Source organism: Dendrobates tinctorius, unplaced genomic scaffold (genome assembly GCF_039654945.1).
Source record: "Dendrobates tinctorius isolate UK_male_01 unplaced genomic scaffold, ASM3965494v1 ptg000085l, whole genome shotgun sequence".
In the NCBI taxonomy this organism is placed as follows: domain Eukaryota; kingdom Metazoa; phylum Chordata; class Amphibia; order Anura; family Dendrobatidae; genus Dendrobates; species Dendrobates tinctorius.
In genome coordinates this window covers 3,238,378-3,260,871 of record NW_027361753.1, presented here as the reverse complement: position 1 = coordinate 3,260,871, position 22,494 = coordinate 3,238,378, and the positions used below count along the sequence as shown (strand labels likewise).

At 46.5% G+C, this 22,494-nt stretch overlaps 1 protein-coding gene across 1 annotated transcript in view; it reads left to right on the top strand.

The window, feature by feature from the left end:
* Nucleotides 1–713: 713 nt before the first annotated feature.
* Nucleotides 714–22,494, top strand: part of LOC141097549 (acyl-coenzyme A amino acid N-acyltransferase 1-like) — a 75,641-nt gene continuing 53,860 nt past the window's right edge. Inside the window, exons 1-2 of the mRNA XM_073584773.1 lie at nt 714–732; nt 830–880. The gene's annotated coding sequence lies outside the window, so the exon portion shown is untranslated. The remainder of the gene's footprint in view (nt 733–829; nt 881–22,494) is intronic.

Sequence of the window (22,494 nt, the reverse complement as noted above, 5' to 3'; positions counted from 1 at the left end):
ATGGAGGTTGAAGTATTAGCTCTTTCTCGCTTCCCAAGTTATAATTATTCCTATATGTCCAATATGAGGCAGAGGTGCTGCATTTTCTTTTAAAAAAAATATTAAACTCACTGTTTCATATCTGCACCAATTGCGCACCAAGAATATGAAAAAAGTCATAGAGAAAGCACAGCAAAAAAAACAAGCGAATACTGCATTTACACTATATATGATGAAGCCTCAGCATTATATGTTAACATTTTTATGGCTGTAATGAAGAGAAAAATCAAACATGCCATCTTTTACACCATTCCCCAATGACTGTAAGTAATCACTGTCCGCTATATTAAATGGGTTGTTACGATTACAGGAATACATCTACTATTTGCTGATATTATGATATTTATTTTTTTAAAAATGCATTCAAAATGTAATTCTTGCGATTGTTTTTCATTATTTTTTAGCAATTTTACAGGAAGAAAAAAAAAATCTGTGACTTTTATTTAACTCTATAGCTTCTGTACATAGAAATGTTTTTGGTATAGGGAGGTGTATTTCTGTGTACCAGTAGAATCTGCCTGTAGAAGATGGGACTATATACTACACATTCAAGTACAGAAAACTGTCCTATACTTGCCATTGCAGCCTGTGGATCTTAAGTCTTGCTGCTTCCTCCAATGCTACAGGTTGGGTGTTTGAATCCCAGGAAGACCAGACTTCAAGAAAAGACAATAATGAGTTAATTAAATGAATGTAAGTACATGTGTGTATACAGAGCACAGAGAAGCCGGCTCCTCCCTCAGAGGAGAAACTATTTATCAGTAACACATCGGTCTTCTCTGTATGACAGGTGACAAGACATCACACGCAGCAGAGCTGACATCGGAGACTTCACCGCACAGTGAGTGAAAATCGTGACACAGCCCTGAGCTCCAAAGACAGCTCCCCTAAACTGAGACTGTCCCACTGGCGTCGCAGACTCCATACAGCTTAGGGTTATACAGCTGGCAACTGAGAGTGATTGCTGTGATCAGAGTTAGCTCTGTTTGCAACAGTTTAATTTTAGACACCGCTGTATCATGCCCCAATATTGTTATGTATATACAGGCTCAGACTGGCCCATGGGCAGTACTTGGCATAATTCACTTGATTCACTTTGTACAGAAAAAAGCAGTATTTCCGCATTCATTAACCAAATTACCCAGTTTATTATTATATAGCAATATAGATACATTTGTGAACAAGGGTAGTGTAATATTTGTATGTATGTGAAAAGTGGGTCCCCAAAGTCAGTCACTGGTGGGCCCTTGGCACCCCAGTCTGACACTGTGTATATGGTTTTCAAATATAGCAGAGCTATTCGCTACCTCTCCAGTTTGCATTATAATAATGTCTGCCATTGCAGGTAATGCACATAAGCATGATAGACTATAGAAACGGTTCCTATCTGCACAGTGCTGCATGCATGTTCTGCATTGAGGTTATAGTTAAGAGTTAAAGGGGTTAGCCAGGACTTTTTTTTCTATCGGGCTGAGAACGTATCGGTAAGTAGTTGCTCGAACTGACTATACAGCTGTGTGATGGTCTCTCTCAGCTCACTGCAGTGGCAAAATTTTTCGTGCCTTATAATTATATGAGCTCACATCCACTCCACCCCATCACATTCCACCGGGCTATGCCACCCTTATGCTTCCGTCTGCAACATGTGTGACCGTAAGTCCCAGCCTTTCCTAAGAACGATCGTTATGATCTGTATCTGAGCGGCGGCTGTGTATGGGAATCGGACCGCACTGTGATATAGGATTGCTGCTATTGTTATTATCGTTATTGTTGCTGTGCACTCACTCCTGAGGGTCTCCATTATAAAGTGAGTGCCCAATTGCTGGCCTTTGTTTTATTGTTTGTGGGCAAAGGAGAAAGATGGTGCATTTAACTTGATTGCATTGTGATACATAGAGGATATCATGAACTAAGAGATTTTAGAGTAAAGATGCAGACCATGTTTAGACTGTGCCCAGATATTTGTTCACATATATATATTGATATTGATCCAGATAGATTTATCCAGAACTATTTAGACTGGTAGATGGAACAGAAAGCAGGAATATTAATCGGGCAATTGAGGGGCAGCCCATTTGGAATTGAAGTCCTGGCCGGACCCATTTTGAGAAAAGAACTGTTGAGCAAATTATCGAAAGATTAAGCACTGCCTTTGATACCCAAACAGAATTGAAAAAAATTTTGGCAGAAGGCAGTGACTTGATGAGTTATCACCATCGGTTGCATTAAGTCATTATTGGACCCTATTCATACTGCGCATTCATTGTTGCAATTACACCGGTGGCTCCTCTGCCTTCATCTGTATACTGCACTGGTCTTACCAATTATCGCTTTGTCTGGTCTCATTGATCCAGTGAATCCAAGTCATCACTCCTTTATGTGCCCTCCCGTCATCTGTCCCAATGCCCTAGGTCCATGTGTCCAGTCTATCCTGTAACTTCATGAATCCACCTCAGCAGGATAACCTAAGAGGAGAGTACTCTTCTTCTTGGACACAAGAACTGGACTCCCTAGAAATTCTGGGCAGCTATATGAACATCGAGGTGGTAGAGAGACTAATGGCTATTGATTGAAAATTACTTTAATGGTTCAAAGATCTTTGACCCAGCTACCCATTAGTGAGTACTCCAGAGTGTCATACCTAGGCACCTAAGACAACGTTGGCATTTTGTCTATCATGACTGATCCAGTCGTTTTGGTAGCCACAAGACTGAGGCCAACATTTGAATGAAAAAATTATTAAATTTCAGCTCACCACTGTGACGGCCATTTAAGATGCTCCAGCACGGATGTAGTTCGGTCCAAACCAAGCACAGCTGTATCCAAACAAGGAGAGTTTTTCCAGCGAGTGTTGGAGGAACAGTTATAGACATTTTTGCAAAAAACTTCTTAATATTTAATGAATGAAAAAGGTCCCATATTGTTTTGGGGGGGTGGGGGTGAATTTTTTGTCACAATATTACTGTTCCTCCAACGCTCGCTGGAAAAACTCTCCTTGTTTGAAATATTTGAATGAGGTTCTATTGGCTCAGGATGAGAGGTGATATAGAAAAATGGTGCAGTAAATATGCCAATTGTAAGTTGAAATGTGGAGAAAGTTCTGAACAAAAAGCATCATTGCACCCAATAGTCACAAGCTATTAGAGTTGGAGCATGTGAAACTGTAGCCTGTCACGAGTGGAGTCTCCTATACCCAGATGATCATTGACCACTAAATAAGATTTGCTGTGGTAGTGCCAGTCAAAGACCTTACCGAGAAAACAAGAGACAAAATCTTTTGGCAGAGTTTTATACAGCCATATAAATCTCCCAAAAAAACCCTGTCAAATCTGAATTATTCCAAGAGCTGTGTACCCACCATGGCTGTACGAAAGTGTGGAAAACTGCATATTATCCACAGAGTAAAGGTCTGTGTGAATGGATGGACCAAAACCCCATTAACTTGCTATCCTCAGACCCTTTCTTTCTATCCCAATCTTAAAGGGAATCTGTCTACAAGATATTAGACCCCGAGCTATACATATGTGAGCAGGTTGCAAGATGCAGTAACGGGTCGGAGGCAGAGTAAGGCCAGGGTCACAGTAAAGAGAAATATGGACGAGTGAGAGGCGTTAAAACAACACATTGCACTCGGACCAATGTTAATCTATGGGGCAGCTCCCATCAGCCGTATATTTCTCGGCCGTATTTTACGGGCCGAGACAATCGCGTCAGCGTATTCCGGCTGAAATACTCCAATGCAAGTCTATGGAAGCGCAAAAAATATGGATTACACACAGACCAGACGTGTGACTTGCGAGAAATACGCACCCGGTGTCCTTTAACAAAAGCCGGCAATTCATTTTGCGAGACCGTAAAATCACACTGACAGGTTTAATAAAGAAACGAAAGAATAGATATAGTCACATAGAATACATATATATATATATATGTCAAAAACATATAGCCAGCTCACCATAAAGGAGTTCCTCTTAATGCAATAGTCGGTGTTCACCTTATATTCTGCATGGATCCAGGCAGGGAGTATGCCCCAACAAATAGAAATATAAGAGAATTGGGATCCAGCAAAAAGATGAAAGTTCACCAGAATTATAAAATCTTCTTCTTTATTTATCCATTAAATCATATAAAAAATATATGAGGAACTCCAATCAATTGGTAACATTCCAGCAAGGGACTACATGTTTCAGCACTATGTGCCTTCTTCACGGTCCTATTTCAACCCTGAACCCTGCCCAGAAGTTCTAAGCGCAATGCCAGGGCCCGGTCCCCGAGGTTGCATGGACACTAATGGTTCTGCAGCAGACACCGGTGGAGTAGTGGAATGTAAATGCACTACTCCCATCTAAGACTTGGGGGCACAACAGCAACACGGAAAGAGAGCCGGGACTCAGGAGTAAGGAGTCCCCGAAGCAGGCTACAGCTGTCTGCCGTACAAGTAGAGTTCTTCGGAACATCTGATAGGAGGAACTCCAGTGTAACTCAGTACTAGGAGATCTTCACACTAAAAGGCGCTATAAGAGGAGACGTTCAGAAAGGCACATGTCGGCAGAGCGTGGGAAGGGAGCATTCCTTCTTGCCTGGAGGTTGGCTGAGTCCCTGACCCGGAGGACACGGCACAGAGGCAGGCACCTGTGTGTACTACAGACTGTGAGTAAAGCTTTGGAACTACAAGCACTGGTGTCCTCCATTGATTCTTGCGCCAACACACCCAGCACCGCTACATCTGGGTACCAGCTTCTACACCGCCTGTGCCTCTCCTCTTCCCCTACATCCACACTGCCCTGGGGCTACAGCTCCACCTGTGGGGAGCTTCACCATCTTGGCTGCAACCCATCACCAGCCCCAGAGGATCTGCAAGCAGCGTCGGCCTAGCATCTCACTTGCCGAACACCACAGGTGGCGGCACGAACTATTCCATCTAACTACATTCTACCATTCACAATTTCCCCAGTACTTGGGCGCCCAGGGCCACGGTCCAGGTAACTGTTGCTGTGATACATCCCACTGATACCGGCCCGGTACCGAGTACCCCACGGCCCTGGGAGGGCGACCCATACCCATCACACATCCTCCATCCCATAGTCCCATGCCCATATACCCATCACACATCCTCCATCTCATAGTCCCATGCCCATATACCCATCATACATATTCGCCATCCCATAGTCGAGTGCCCATATACCCATCACACATCCTTCGCCTCATAGTCCCATGCCCATATACCCATCATACATATCCTCCATCCCATAGTCCCGTGCCCATATACCCATCATACATATCCGCCATCCCATAGTCCCATGCCCATATACCCGTCATACATATCCTCCATCCCATAGTCCAGTGCCCATATACCCATCACACATCCTCCATCCCATAGTCAACCATTATGACATCATAATGAGCGGCGAGGCTTGCAACCTATGATGACATCAGCGTTGCCATGGCAACCATTATGACATCATAATGAGGGGAGGGGCTTGATACACACACACTTTTTCCCCATTATGTAGATAGGGGCAAAATTGTTTGGTGAATTGGAACGCCTCACCTCGCCTCAATTTCGCCTCACAACATAACCTAGGACGCTCTCGGGGTCCAGACGTGTGACTGTGCCAAATTTGGTGGCTGTAGCTGCAACGGTGCGGATGCCAATCCCGGACATACACACATGCATACACACACTTGAGCTTTATATATTAGATTTATATTTCATAGAGTTCTACATAGCAGAATAGCCGCTAAATCAATTGCCGGCTTCTGTAAAATCAATCCCAAACCCGACATGAAATGACACATGGTTTACATACAGTAAAACATTTCATTTCATGTATTTTGTTATATTTCCCTGATGAATAATTAAAGTAGGGTATGTGTGTAAAATTTGGGATGTCTAGGTGTTAACTTAAGGGGTTAATTCATTGTAAAAAAAATGCATGGGCTCCCGCGGTAAAATTGCAACCAGAGAGGTAAAGCAGGAGAGTGAGGACAGATTTTAATAGCCATGACAGGGACCATTGTCCCCCCCCCCAGCTACAAAAATCTGCCCCCAGACACCCCCAAAAAGGCGCATCTATAAGATGCGCCTTTTCTGGCACTTATCCTCTCTATTCCCATTGCTCTGTAGCGGTTGCTAATGGGTTAATATTAATGGGTTAATGTCACCTTGCAATTGGAAGGTGACATTAAGCCGATTAATAATTGAGAGGTGTCAATAAGCCCCCTATCCATTATTAACCCTAGACTATTAAAGGGTTAAAAAAACACACAGACATTAATGAAAAATTATTTTAATGAAATAAAGACACCTAGTTTTTGACCATATTTATTTCTCTGCTAATCCAAATAAAAGCCATCGACCTGTAACAAAAATGAAACAAAAAAGCAGCCATTTCCTTACCTCTCCGCTGCTCAGTCACATCCCCCGATGCAATCCATCAGAAGGGGTTAAGTGGTTTACACAGGGACCGGTGTTAATGCGACCAGCCCCATGTAAACCACAGCCAGAATTAATTATTTCTTCTCTGCGCAGCCTCCCTGGCTGCCTGGAGATGAACTAATGAGCGTGGGAAAGTTTCTGCATTTTTTCCCATGCGCATTAGTTCACCTCAGGTCAGCCAGGGGACTCCGCACAGCCTCACTGACGTCACTGGCTAACCTGAGGTGAACTAGTGAGCGTGGGAAAAATGCAGAAACTTTCATTATTAGAGCTGCTGAGAGGAGTTCCGTCTCTAGCCAAAAACCGGTAAATCCAGTGGTGAGAACAGCAGGAGAAAGCATTTCAAGCCTTGTAAGTGGCTTTAACAAAAGCACCCGTCCTGGCCTATGCTGACTTCTCTTGGCCCTTCATTCTGCATACTGATGGAAGCTTCCATGGCCTAGAAGCTGTGTTGTTGCAGGTTCAGGACGGGAAGGAGCGAATGATTGCTTAAGCAAGTCGTTCTCTTCATGAATCCTAGACGTCCCCAAACCGGCTAAACAGTCTCCTACATCTGTGGGGCCACAAATGTTTCCTCCAGTATACATAACACCTTGTCAAGCATATCCCGCTGTCTAGGGGGCCGTAGCATCACTAAATCCTTCGCCTTCCCTTCCAGTGCCATCATGGTGATCTCCACCTGTAGGGTGGGTATCATAGAGTGTATTCTCATCATCCCTTTAATACGGTCAGTCCTGCTTCACAACATGGTGTTACTCCCATTAAATTTAGGTAGGTTGTTTAGCATTACCCCCAGAGAAATGCTGGACCTAGAGCTCTCCCCAGAAGCTTGGTCTGCCCCCTTCGTGCCAGTGGGGCACCCTCGCTGGCTTCACCCAGGGCTGTGGGGTACTCGGTACCGGGATGGTGTCAGGGGGAATGATGTGTCACAGCAGCGGTGACCCGGTCCGTGGCCCTGGGCAACAAATATCAATGGCAGTGATGTTTGTGGTTAATGTAATAGTTCGTGACGCCACCCGTGGTGTTTGGCAAGTAAGATGGTAAGCCAACGCTGCTTGCAGATCCACTGGGACTGATGGTGTGATGCAGCAAATATGGTGTAGCTCCCCACAGGTGGAGCTGTAGTCCCAGGGCAGTGTAGGTGCAATGGATGAAGAGAGGCACTGGATGGTGTAGATGCAGATACCCAGATGTAGCGGTGCTAATGCGGGAATGAATGGAGGACACCAGAGCTTGCAGTTTCAAAGCTTTACTCACAGTTCGTAGTGCACACAGGTGCCTGCTTCAGTACCGTGTCCTCCAGGGCAGAGGCCCAGCCAACCTCCAGGCGAGATAGGACTCTCCCCGCCAGCACCCCGCCAACATGTGCCTTCCTGAAATAATCCTCTATTGCGCCTTGTAGTGTGAAGAGCTCCAGCACCGTGGTTCTCTGAAGTTCCTCCTATCAGATGTTCCTAACAACTCTCACTTGTATGACAGACAGCTGTAGCCTGCTTCTTGGACTCTCTTCTCCTGAATCCCGGCTCTCTATCAGTTTGCTGTTGTGTCCCAAGTCTTGGATGGGAGTAATGCATTTACAGCCAACTACTCCACCGGTGTCTGCTGTAGAACCATAAGTGTCCGTACAACCTCGGGGACCGGGCCCCGGCCTTGCGCTGAGAACCTATAGGCAGGGTTCCTATTCAACCCACTCCTCCTCTCTGTTCTCTCTCCTTCTTCGTTCCGTACTTGTCTTTCTCTCTCTTATGGAAATGTAGGTTACAGTTCTATGTCTTTCCTTCTCCTTCCTTTCCCGTGCCAGCTGGCTCAGATCACTGAGGCAGCTGCAGCACTCCTTCCTCCATCCCCTCTTCCAGGGATCCCCACTCCTCACAGAGTGGCTTCCTTCCTGGCTAACCTCCTGTCATCCTCACTCCAGTCTCAACTCAGACTGAACTCTAGACTGCACTCTCAAATCCTATCTTTCCCCTTCTTTTATACTAACTCCACCCACCTCCCAGCACATCTCGTGTTACGAAGCAGGATCCCACGAAAGGTGCTCTGCTACACCCCGAGCCTAAAGCTGCAATGTGGTCCTGCTGAACTATCCTGTGTGTGGGATGCAGGTGTTGGAGTGTGGCAAGGAGTTCCCACCTTACCTGGATGGTGAGGCACTACACAGGAGAAGGTGCAGTACTTCTGTGGCGACTGAGCCTCAGGGGCGCCACATACCCCCCCGTTAAACACAGCAGGTCCGCGGGCTGCAAGGTAAACAAAGTAAACAGCAAGGAAACATACACAAATTTTGTAATGCATAATAAACTTTTCTTATTCTAAGCTTCCTAATATAGGAGGTACTCTTCTTGAACGTTACCAACAATCCTATCTAAAACTCTAAGTCAAACAGTGCAATTATTCCTCAATTCTAAGTACAATTCTAACTTTCAAAGTGCAATTCTCTGTAACACATTTTTTTTTACCTTCTCTTATTCTGTCAGTTTACTCTCATTTTTCCCTTATTCTACTAGACGTAAGACACTGACCTCAAATACCGGGTCTGTCACCTGTCTCTATCAATTCTTTATTCCCATTGCTCACTTCTGTATCAGACATTCCTAATTCTCATTATATAAAAGCTATTTCTCAATTATCAACATTCTCATAAAACACATTTTCAAATACTTTTTCGATAAAACATTGCAAAGATTCTTGTACGTGCTGGACACCGCTCCCAGCCGGGATTCCTTGCAGTGTCCTTTGAGGTAGACATCATTCTTCGAAAAGTGTCCATGCAAAAACATCATCTTCGCAAAGTGTCTATATATGTAAAACCAAGAAAGGGCACCTAAAGAGATGCAAACTATTTACAATAAAGTTTTGGATCACTCAGCGTTCATGATCTCCTTAGTTCCATTTCAAAAATAACACTGCCAATCAAAAACTAGGCAACATAATGAACAAAAGTAGAAAAAGGCACAACTGGTGCAACAAACCCTCCTGGGTAACGAGATTTGAAAAGGGAAATTTTCTAATGGTGGTCCCCTCCTGGGGTTCTGGAAACCGAACTGAGACTGCTACCAGACTCTAGGTATTCGTTGGCAATCTACAGGTACTCTCTTTCCCATGGTGTCAAGTTGGCAAATTTCAACTTAGGCTGCCGGGTAGGTGTTGGTACTGGGGCAGCTGGTTTCTCAGGAACCGGTACAGGAACGGCCTGGATGGTAGCCGTGGGTAGAGGGGCAGCAACTGGTCGCTTCGGCTTGTACCATTCAATAAATTCTTCAGGAATACGGCGGATATTCAGGGCATTCCACCCCCTTAGTCCTTCATGCCGGGTGAATGTCACATACTCCCCGGGCTGCAGGTTCCTGTCAGGGTGCCCCCTCCTCAGATGGGGCTCCACGTCCCGCCGGTTAAAGAACAGGTCGCTGATCCTTTTGGGGTCTGCTATAAATCCAAAACCCCTCTCCTGATTCACATTCAGGACCTGTCCCCAACCAGCTGCATCCCGGGGACCAAGTTGACCAGCACGGGCTTGCACTTTTTGGTTTAAATCTGGGTCCAGCACCGACCTCTTCCTGTGCTCCCTCTCCCTATATTCAGCTGCCAGCTGCCGTAGGATAGTCCGACAACGGGCCTCGGTCTCTTCTTTCTCCTCCCGGGACCTGCTCTCACCCACTGGGGCCCGCGGTACCACCGTAAGGGGTTCAGATGTCTCCCCCTTGGGACTAGCATCCCGGTCCCAAATGAGGTCCAACACGACCTGTCCGGCCGCCACTACGGGCGTGCACCCCAGGGCCTTCCCATGCGAAGGGACTGCAGTCCTACCTGGGACCTCCTGGCGGTGCTCCGGTTCCAGTACAGGCCAGAGGCGGTGGGGCGTTGTGGGGACCTCCACCGGAATGGCGGGTCCGGGTGCTGGCAGTGGTGAAGCAGATGGCGGCTCCGGATCCACATGGGTTTCCGTACGGACCTGCGCGGCCGCGACATGTCCGGGCGGGAGCACGGTCTCAACTCCCGGGTCCTCCGTTAACTTCTTCGGGCAAGCGGCACTCAGCTGCATGGACAGCGTGGAAGTGAATATCAGCGCTGTCGGAGGACAGTCTGGTGCAGCGGTAGCAGATACCGGTGGAACGGGTACCGCTGGTGTAGGCCCTGCCAGGGCGCGCTGCCGTCTCAGCTTCTCCAAGGCCTCCTGCCTCAGCTGCAGACGGGTGGTCAGCTCGACTATTTCTTCTTCCAATTGTTGGTGGTTCATTCCCGAGTCAGGGTTGGAGCCGTCAGCCATGGCGCCGGGGGTACGCACTTCCCCGCGCTCTGCAGGCCTCCTTCCCTTGCTCTCCAAAATGGCGTTCTGGCGTTCTTCTTCCTGCCTCGGCCTCTTTCCCGCCACTGGCTTCTTCTGCCCCTCCTTCCGGGGGCGGCGTCTTCTTCCAGCGCCTCCATACCAAGCCAGTATACGAACCCCTCGGGGGTGGGCCATGTATCTGTCACACAGTAATTCTGGCAGGGCAGGCCCAATACTCTTCGCGGTCTTTTCTTAGGACCTCCTACCTCTTCACGCCCTTCTTCTCTGCGCCAGCAGCCATGTCTAATGTCCATTTTACAGTCTATCAAATCAGGTCTTCTGCACATTTTCAAAAAGTCCAACAAATTTCAGCACAGAACCCAATGGTTTTCGGGTGTCGTCATCCTGTTTGGGATGCCAAAATTGGGGTGCCCTCGCTGGCTTCACCCAGGGCTGTGGGGTACTCGGTACCGGGCCGGTATCAGGGGGGATGATGTGTCACAGCAGCGGTGACACGGTCCATGGCCCTGGGTGCCCAATATCAATGACGGTGATGTTTGTGGTTAATGTAATAGCTTGTGACGCCACCCGTGGTGTTTGGCAAGTAAGATGGTAAGCCAACGCTGCTTGCAGATCCACTGGGACTGATGGTGTGATGCAGCAAAGATGGTGTAGCTCCCCACAGGTGGAGCTGTAGTCCCAGGGCAGTGTAGGTGCAATGGATGAAGAGAGGCACTGGATGGTGTAGATGCGGATACCCAGATGTAGCGGTGCTAATGCGGGAATGAATGGAGGACACCAGAGCTTGCAGTTTCAAAGCTTTACTCACAGTTTGTAGTGCACACAGGTGCCTGCTTCAGTACCGTGTCCTCTGGGGCAAAGGCCCAGCCAACCTCCGGGCGAGATAGGACTCTCCCCGCCAGCACCCAGCCAACATGTGCCTTCCTGAACAACTCCTCTATTGCGCCTTGTAGTGTGAAGAGCTCCAGCACCGTGGTTCTCTGAATCTCCTCCTATCAGATGTTCCTAACAACTCTCACTTGTATGACAGACAGCTGTAGCCTGCTTCTTGGACTCTTTTCTCCTGAATCCCGGCTGTCTATCAGTTTGCTGTTGTGTCCCAAGTCTTGGATGGGAGTAATGCATTTACAGCCAACTACTCCACCGGTGTCTGCTGTAGAACTATAAGTGTCCGTACAACCTCGGGGACCGGGCCCCGGCCTTGCACTGAGAACCTATAGGCAGGGTTCCTATCCAACCCACTCCTCCTCTCTGTTCTCTCTCCTTCTTCGTTCTGTACTTGTCTTTCTCTCTCTTATGGAAATGCAGGTTACAGTTCTATGTCTTTCCTTCTCCTTCCTTTCCCGTGCCAGCTGGCTCAGATCACTGAGGCAGCTGCAGCACTCCTTCCTCCATCCCCTCTTCCAGGGATCCCCATTCCTCACGTTGTGGCTTCCTTCCTGGCTAACCTCCTGTCAGCCTCACTCCAGACTCCTCAGACTGAACTCTAGACTGCACTCTCAAATCCTATCTTTCCCCTTCTTTTATACTAACTCCACCCACCTCCCAGCACATCTCGTGTTACGAAGCAGGATCCCACGAAAGGTGCTCTGCTACACCCCGAGCCTAAAGCTGCAATGTGGTCCTGCTGAACTATCCTGTGTGTGGAATGCAGGTGTTGGAGTGTGGCAAGGAGTTCCCACCTAACCTGGATGGTGGGGCACTACACCTTAAGAGAAGGTGCAGTACCCCTGTGGCGACTGAGCCTCAGGGGCACCACACCAGTAGACTGCATCCTGCCGACTACGCCACCTGTGAGCAGGTTGCAAGATGCAGTAATGGGTCGCAGGCAGAATAAGGGTTAATGTGGGGTTTAATTTAACAGATATACTCCTCACAGTGAGAAAACAGGGAAAACAGTATAAAGGAACACAGGGTACGTAACTCTGGGGAAACGGGTGTGAAGAATAGGGTAGGAAGTTCAAGAACAGCAAACTTCTCAGTCCGACAACTTCAGAATGTGGTTAGTTCAGAATGTGGACGTTGGCGCCAAAGCAGTGGCGCATAAGGGGTCCGGTATGGTCCTGGAAAAGATGGCATCCGGGATCCTGTCGTCGGCAGTGATTCATCATGGTCCGGTGTAGTCCTGGAAAAGATGATGTCTTGGCTCCTGGTGGCGATGGTGATTCCTTCTGGTCCGGTCGGTAATCGGTGTGTCTGGAAATGACGAGCCGGGCAGAGCACAGTCTTTCCCCTTTCCACGTACAGGGTCAACGAGCGACTCGATTCAGGTACAAAGGGAAACCACTCACAGCGGGTGTCCCAATTCTTCCATCGGTGCGTGCGCGCGTTTATGTCCTGACTGGGCGTCCTGTCACTCACAGTCAGCGATGTCAGCGGGGACCAGGTACTTCGTTGTTGGCAGTCTCTGTTAGCAGCTTTTAGCCTGTGCTGATTTAGGCCTGCTGTGGCAGTCGGCTTTTCCGCAGAAGCCCTGACACTAACCTCCTGTGCACTGCCCATTCCTGCGGCAACTAATTGATTTCCCGCACACTGTAGCCCTTTTTTGTCTTAGCCACGCCCCCTATTCTTAGGTGCAGAGGTTGGTCCTGGGCCTTAAGCTTTCCCCCGTGAAACCTGGGGGACAGCCCTGACAGTTCCGGATCCGTCACGGAGCAGGTAAGCCTGGTCCGGGTCTTCTCCTTACATATATGCGGATGTAGCTCTTTCAATGACAAGTATGGCAGTACCTTTACCTGGGCAGTCCATTCCTCCATTGAGAAAAATCAGTATTTGAATTGATATGCAAATAAGGCTGAAGAGCTATTTGTAGATGTGAAGCCTCTGTCACTCTGGTTCTATTTCCCACCCAGCACTGCCTCCTCCTGCTTGACCGACAGCTTCTCTGCATGAAGTCACACAGCATAGAGACTGTCAGTCAAGCAGAAAGAGGCTGCACTGGGGAGGAATAGAGCTGAGGTGACATTGGCTTCAGATAGCTCACATGGACCCATTATAGGCAATGTTTCAGTGCATATGTACTACGATGGTCAGTCTTATTGACCAGAATAATGTTATGCGAGTAAATAAATATATATATATACTACTTACTGAAAGTAAAGGGAGGTCAAACAATCCGCAGTCAGGTCCAGGAAATGGCACAGTATGACAAAGGGAAGTCAGAAGACAAAGTCCAATACAGAGCTGAGGTCAGGAAAGCCAGAGAGACAAAACAGTTTACAGGGAGCAGGTACAAGGAAGTCAGGTCACAAGCAAAGGGTCTGAGTCCGGGAAAAGAATCAAGTCAAGCTGGGTCAGGCACAAAGCACAGAGGGATCAATATTACACAGGGAACAGCAAGTGTACGATTGGCACTGGGTGGAGGAGCTAGCATGCTTAAGTAGAAGCCTGATTAAGGAAAATGAACACAGGTGATTGCAGCACAAACCTAGCACAGACTGACAACCCTGGCACAAAGTAACAAAAAGACAGAAACAGAGTGGCGATGTGACAAATAATGCATGCAATATAAATGCAGTTCCTGCACACATCCATGCGGACAACCTCATGAAGCAGCACATAGAGCCAGCACATCTGCAATTTGTGGTTGCGATTGGTCCGATATCTTATACAGCCGTCTGTACCCAGCTTAATATTAGAAATGAGAAGAAGTGCATATGAGAAAGCTAGAGATCTCATGTGCTATATTTTGGGTTTAGCAGACATGTTATGCCTATACATTTTTAAGTGGCATATGTGCAATTTGTCCTTTATATGAGCCATATGTGTGGGTGGGCTTTTTACAGTATACTTCTATGTGTGCAGCTTGTTTTTGTATATATATTGTGGTAGTTCAACTCAAGTGGTGGAATACAGAGGTGGAAAAATAGGAACACCGGCTCTTTAAATCTTCGATTGGTTTATTGTTATGAAGCATTAACCCATCAAGAAGGGAAAATAAAAGCAGCCTTTCTGGCTAAAACAGAAAACAACAAAAAAAACAAAGCACTGCAACACAGTCCATATGTATGAGGGTAGCACCCCGCTCTGGAGCAACACAGGTTCAGGCTTTTCAGGACACAAAACCACTGGACAATCCTCTCTCGTCTAGCTGAATCGACTGTCTCTAGAGCCCAGTTATTTAAACCCCAGACTATGCGACTTTCTCACTATATACTGTATACAGTATATATATATATATATATATACTATATATATATACTATATATATAGTATATATATATATGCTTTTTTTTTCTTTTACTTGCTTTCCTGTTGATAGCACTCTTTTTGCACAGTGGCCCTTTGTTATCCAAGTCCACCCCTGAATATAATTACTGTATATGGGTTCACATAATTCACCCCATCACATTCCACTGTGTAATGGGCTGAGCTGCCCTTGCGCTTCCACCTGTGTCAGTCACGGTCCATTACATCTGCGTAAAGCTCTCTTAGGAAGCCGGACACCATGATTGTTCCCCTTGATGAAGTGGGCAGGCTAGAATATTTGTAAGGAGGTGTTATAGGCTCCTCTAGGGCTGGATAAAATGCGTCAAGAAATTAGTGGAAATGTAGTCAGCGATCACCAGAAATGGTTGAATGGAAAGTGCAGCGTGGCACTATAGGGTCTTGTGCCTGGGGAGCGGAGAATGGCACATAAAGGCTCAAAAAGGGTATGTGGGGGGCTTTACAGTGGCAGAAGTAAGGCAATAATACCGTTTTTTTTTAAATGTAAAGGCAGTAGAAACCTCTTTTTAACTTCCAGGTTGTATCTAGTCTATGGAAATAAACCCAAAGAAAAAAGTCCGAACGTAAGGTCAAAGAGTAATAGGACAATTAAAAAGTTATTGCGGATAAAATACCTTTATTAATTGTGGTAAATAGTACTACAAACACATGAGGAGCCTGCAGAAATAATAACACGTAATATATAAAATAGATATCAAATAGAATATATGACACGTCTATTCATTTAGAGACCACATCACAAGGAAAAGAATAATAAACAGTTGCATACCAATATAGCAATAAAAATAGCAAAAAAAAACATGGATTAAAGGGAGCCTCAGAGTACACCTGCCTAATAAATCGTCAAAATATTGTACACTGTAGCTACTAGATGACTGAGAAAAAGGGTGAAGTAAGAAAATGTGTCAACCAAGTGCAACAATATAAATAAAAATGATAAAATGTATTGAAACATTATTATATGTAAAAATCATCATAAAAAAATTGGAGTGACAACCTCAAAAAAGTGCAACATTGTAAAGTGCAAGGTGCTGAATGAAATTGTAAAAAATTTCATTGTAAAAAATTATATGCAAAATAGCTGATACTAAAATTTGATTACATGGACAGCATAAAAATAAGTGGAGTAAATAAAGTTAATCATAGTGAGACATGTAAATCAGGTGCATATAGGGATGTCTATGATATAAGCAGGGTCCTGCAAGCTAAAAAAGTCATTTACCTGGGTATTGGTGGTCAAATAATGTGGCACGCGCCCCGACGCGCGTTACAGAATTACTCCTGACACACCTTCCTTTGGCACTGATGGTACACTTCTATTGTTGTGTTCAGTACGTGTGTTTAATATGTATCTAGTTTATGGGCAACTTTTAGAGCTCAGCTGTTACATTATTGACTATCTGCAGAGTCCATATAACCCATAAACAGATATGCACATTTTTAATGCTCACTTTTCACACAAGACAAACAGAGGCAAGTTTTTCCTCTGAAAAAGATCCCAAGGCTGTTAACGATCTTCAGCCTCAAGCAGTGACTTAGATCATATGACTCATCCCATGAAGACTTCTTTGTATAATTCTCCCATTCCTCCATTAGCATTTTATTAGGATATCGCATGCATAACAGTCAAAGTCATCAGTTGTTTGCCAGCTCACTTCAAAATTCTCCATCTGGCAAGGACATAGCACCATAACTGAACAATATCTTCAGGTTCCTCATCCGAGATGCAAGAAACAGTCCAATCCTATCTTACAGTACTAGTAGTATTGCACCCATTATGACCAAGGAATCATGAATGCATCATGAGAATGCAGCTCATGTCTGTGTCCGAGTCTCTATGCAGAGACTTCATCACAGCTTCACATTGAGCAGCTAACACTGCACTCGGAGCTATTACTGTATTTCCTTCAAAACCTGGGCGGGTGCCATAGGAACTGTGTAGAAAAGTATGGAAGGTGATCCAGCAACTGCAAAAATTGGGTAAGAGAAAACATCACATTTATTAGAACATTTAAAACCATGGGAATGCTAAAAGCGAAATGAAAGAGAAAAAAGAGAGACGCCGGTCATACACGCTTTGATAGAAAAGCTGTTAGGCTTACCTTTGTCACATCCCCACTGATTTCATATTTATGGTTCTATATAATAAAGTTTTGTATTTTTTATTACTTGTTTTTTCTTGGTGTCTTTCTATTATATGATTTCATTGATTTGGGCACTGTATTTACTTTACCCAATGTGCACCTTTTATTGATCTTTTTGATCTGTTTTCCTCTTAGGTGCTGGCCTTGTTATAGGTTACTAAAGTATTCCCAACCTAAAGCTGGGCGACACCTTCTATTTAAGGCTTCTCCTCCAATATGGAGGTGCCTGAGATACTTTGCTAGTTTTTCTGTTCCAGAGTACCTACAGTGCCTGCCTGCATTTTTCATCCCTCGTTTGGGCCGTAGTAGCTTACCCGCTGTAGGGTGTCAGCCACCACCACCTTGCCCATTACAGACTCCATCTCCTGGGTTTGCTGTAGTGGAAGAGGTGTCGGTCCCCTCTATACTAATTCTACTTTATTGCAATTGATGCCACTTTGTTGGTGCCTGCCACTAATTTTTGTAAATGTGTAGACTCCTGGTTGGGTCTCCCTCATGCGTATTGCCTGTAGCAGTAGGCCTTCAAGATGGTCAGGCCTCCACTTCCTTGACTCCGTGTTACTATCCTTAGATTTTTCTGATAATAGTAGTCTACGAAATTTATATGGTATTTGTGCCACCTGAGTGTGGCTGAGAATGAAAGCAGGTTGAGCTGGTGCACGTGGTATCAGGGCTCCCAGTACAGGAGGCCTACACCCAGGGGTGAACCTAGCCTGTCTGCTGCCTGAGGTGAACAGCAAAATGACGCCCCCCACCCCCACATACACAGTAGATTTTTATATCCATCCTGTAAAACTGAGTACAAAAGTGGACATTTTGATTTAGATAAATAGAAAAAAAAGGGTTCCAAACACAAGGATGTCAGCGCCATCACACGCACATACAAGAACAACACAGAAGTATCCAGAACAAGGGTCATTAATGGCAATGGTGGGCCTGGCACAGGGCTGGACTGGGACAAAAATGCAGCCCTGCCACACAAATCCCACCAGCCCACAAATTATAACACTCATAAGCCCCAATCAGTGATTTTTTGCTATACTTTGTTATCCCCTCATCACTCTCTTAAAGGAGTTATTTGAAGAGCCACATATTATTATTATTATTATTATTATTATTATTATTTATTGTTATAGCGCCATTTATTCCATGGCGCTTTACATGTAAGGAGAGGTATACATAAAAACAAGTACAATAATCTTAAACAATACAAGTCATAACTGGTACAGGAGGAGAGAGGACCCTGCCCGCGAGGGCTCACAATCTTCAAGGGATGGGTGATAATACAGTAGGCGAGGGTAGAGCTGGTCGTGCAGCGGTTTGGTCGATCGGTGGTTACTGCAGGTTGTAGGCTTGTCGGAAGAGGTAGGTCTTCAGGCTCTTTTTGAAGGTTTCGATGGTAGGTGAGAGTCTGATATGTTGTGGTAGAGAGTTCCAGAGTAGGGGTGATACGCGAGAGAAATCTTGTATGCGATTGTGGGAAGAGGAGATAAGAGGGGAGTAGAGAAGGAGATCTTGTGAGGATCGGAGGTTGCGTGCGGGAAAGTACCGGGAGACCAGGTCACAGATGTATGGAGGAGACAGGTTGTGGATGGCTTTGTATGTCATGGTTAGGGTTTTGTAATGGAGTCTCTGGGCAATTGGGAGCCAGTGAAGGGATTGACAGAGGGGAGAAGCTGGGGAATAGCGGGGGGACAGGTGGATTAGTCGGGCAGCAGAGTTTAGAATAGATTGGAGGGGTGCGAGAGTGTTTGAGGGGAGGCCACAGAGCACGAGGTTGCAGTAGTCAAGGCGAGAAATGATGAGGGCGTGGACTAGGGTTTTTGCAGATTCTCGGGTGAGGAATGAACGGATTCGTGAAATATTTTTGAGTTGAAGTCGGCAGGAAGTGGAAATGGCATCACAGTGCGTATGACTGACCACAGCTCCATTTACATGGTGCTCTTCAAAGCTATGTTTCCCAGGATCATGGGGGTCCCAGCGGTCACATCCACAACAAACAGAAAGTCATCCCCTATCCCCACATAATGCTCCATACAGTATTATGTGCCCCATATATTACTGCATACAGTATTATGGGCCCCACATAATGCTCCATACAGCATAATGGACACCAAATATTACTTCATACAGGATAATGGGCCCCATATATTACTTCATACAGTATAATGGGCCCCAAATATTACTTCATACAGTATAATGGGCCCCATATATTATTTCATACAGTATAATGGGCACCATATATTACTTCATACAGCATAATGGACCCCATATATTACTTCATACAGCATAGTGGGCCCCATATATTACTTCATACAGTATAATGGGCACCATATATTACTTCATACAGCATAATAGGCCCCATATAATTCTTCTCTCCATACCCCGCTGCTCTGGTCTCCTCAGTGTATTCTGATCCTCTGCACTGCTTGGCACAAGGACATCATTAACTTTACGTATATAATTGTCCACTTGGACTGATAGTAATAGTGATTTGTTTGTACCCTGTTGTCTGGGGCTGGGGGTGCTCAGGGCATATGATTATACACCAGAAAAAGTATGAGAGGCTCAATGTGACCAGTGCCACCTAGTTTCCTACCCCTCTTATTCTACTGGTACTGTGGGCACACTGACTGGTACTGAGGAAAAGAAAGGAAGAACAGAGAGAGAGAAAAAAGAAAACAGAGAGAGAAAGAAAGAACAGAGAGAGAAAGAAGGGGGGAAAGCAAGAAAGAAGAGAGAGAGAGAAAGAAAGAAGAAAAGAAAGAAAGAAGGGAGAGAGAGAGAAAGAGAGGAAAGAAATAACAGAGAGAGAGAGAAAGAAAAAAAAAGAAACATTAGAGAGAGAAAGAAAGAACAGAGAGAAAGAAAGAAAGATTCTATAAAGATATTATAGCAGCCCTGCTCCCATTGTAATGCCTACCTGAGCCTCCAAATGCAGGACATATCATGAGCCGCTCACATGGCTGGCATCCCCGAGTCCAAGGCGATCCCGCTCTCCGCGCTGTTGAAGGACACAGTGATGGATCTGAAGTATTCCCTGAAGTGCCTCCTTGGTTCCGTCACAATCTCCTCCCGAAATGACCTAATTTCCGGTCAGCTTCTAGCATGTCACTTCCGGTGGAACGTCACATGCGAATTTTAAAGTGCTCCTCGGGGCTCCGCCTTGTACTCCTGTGTCCATCGGAAAAGTAAGCTCCCGGCTGGCGCACTGGGACAGACTATCTCTCAAAATCGGGACTGTCCTGCTGGGAGGTATGAATGCTCCCCACCATACACCTTGTACACGTATGGCTCCGCACAACTCATACACACACGGTTCCGCTTTTTATGCCTCGTACACACATGGCTCTGCTCTGTACACCTCGCACACACGGCTCCACTCAGTACACACATGGCTCCACTCCGTAAACCTCGTATACATGCGGCTCTGCTCCGTACACCTTTTACACACGTAGCCACGCTCTGTACACCTTGTACACGCATGGCTCCACTCCATAAACCTTGTACACATGCGGCTTTGCTCAATACACTTTGTACACACGCGGCTCCGCTCTGTACACACACGGCTCTGCTCCGCTCCGTACACACACGGCTCAGCTCCATACACTTTGTACACACAGGGCTCTGTTTGGTATGCCCCATACACACGCGGCTCCGCTCCGTACACCCCATACACCCGTGGCTCTGCTCCATACACCTTGTACACACATGGCTCTGCTCCGTACACCTCGCACATACGCGGCTCCGCTCTATACACCTTGTATACACATGGCTCTACTCCGTACACCTCGCACATGCATGGCTCCGCACAACCTGTACACGCACGGCTTTGCTCCATACACCTTGTACACACATGGCTCTACTCCGTACACCTCACACACAAGCGACTCCACTCTCTACACCTTGTACACACATGGCTCTGCTCCATACATCTCGCACATGCACGGCTCCGCACTGGACACCTCGTACACACATGGCTCTGCTCCGTACACCTTGCACACGCGCAGCTCCGCTCCGTACACCCTGTACACGCGCATCTCTGCTCTGTACACTTTGTACACATGTGGCTCTGCTCCGTACACCCTGTACACGCGCATCTCTGCTATGTACACTTTGTACACACATGGCTCTGTTCCGTACACCTCGCACACGCGCGGCTCCGCTCCGTACACCTCGAACATGCGCGGCTCTGCTCCGTACACCTCGCACATGCGCGGCTCTGTTCCATGCACCTCGTACATGAGCGGCTCCGCTTCATACACCTTGTACACACATGGCTCTGTCTGCGCACACTTCGCACATGCGCGGCTCTTCTCCATGCACCTCGTACACGCGCGGCTCCGCTTCATACACCTTGTACACACATGGCTCTGTCTGCGCACACCTCGCACATGCGCGGCTCTGCTCCGTACACCTTGTACATACATGGCTCTGCTCCGTACACCTCGCACACGCGCGGTTCCACTCCGTACACGCTGTAAACCCCCCCTGACCCCACACATAAACTTACTCATCCAGCACCATTGCAACCAGCACAGCAGAGTCCTACACACAGCGAGGGCTGTGCCACAGGACCTGTGATGAGGTCAAAGGAGGGGAGGAGTCAGGGGTCACATGATAAGGGGCCCTGACTCCTTCCCTCATGTGACCTCATCAATTACAAGCCTCTGCACGCTACCGCAGCACCAGCGTGCAGAGGCTAAATTGTAGGTGCTGCAGGTAGCAGAGCACATAATGCCGCCCCCTGTGCACAGCATATGCCTGCCGCCTGAGGCGGCTGGTTCAACTCGCCTCATTATAGGTGCGCCCCTGTCTACATCAATCCCTCACCCACCTCATCTAACTGTGACGTTCAATTGAAAGGTGTAAATGCTGTCCCAGACCCTGATACCTCATGCCTGCCTGATTGCTGCAGTGCCAAGCGACAATTAGTGTTGTGGGTGAATTGAGGCCACTTTCCTGATGTCTGCCCCTAATTTGCTGTTTTGGCAGCATTTGGGAACGTTATAAAGTGTTGTTGTGCATGCGTATTTTCTTTTTTTTGCCTCCCATTGAGCTGAATAGCGTTCTGCTATGTTCGTCGAATATTTGATGAATTAATCGGTGAATATTTCAAATTCGGCGATCGTAATCCAAACCGAGCATTGAAATATTCGCTCATCTCTAACCAAGACCCAGGACATATGACAATATCTGCAGATCAGAGCACCCACATTGGAGGCCAACTCTAATCCAACAGCCAGCTTTGATACAGTCATACAGCCCCTTGAAAAGATGCTTTTTCTGTCTGCTGTAGAAGCACATGGCATAATTACCATGCAATGTGACATGTTGTGGGTCGATAATACGGTGGC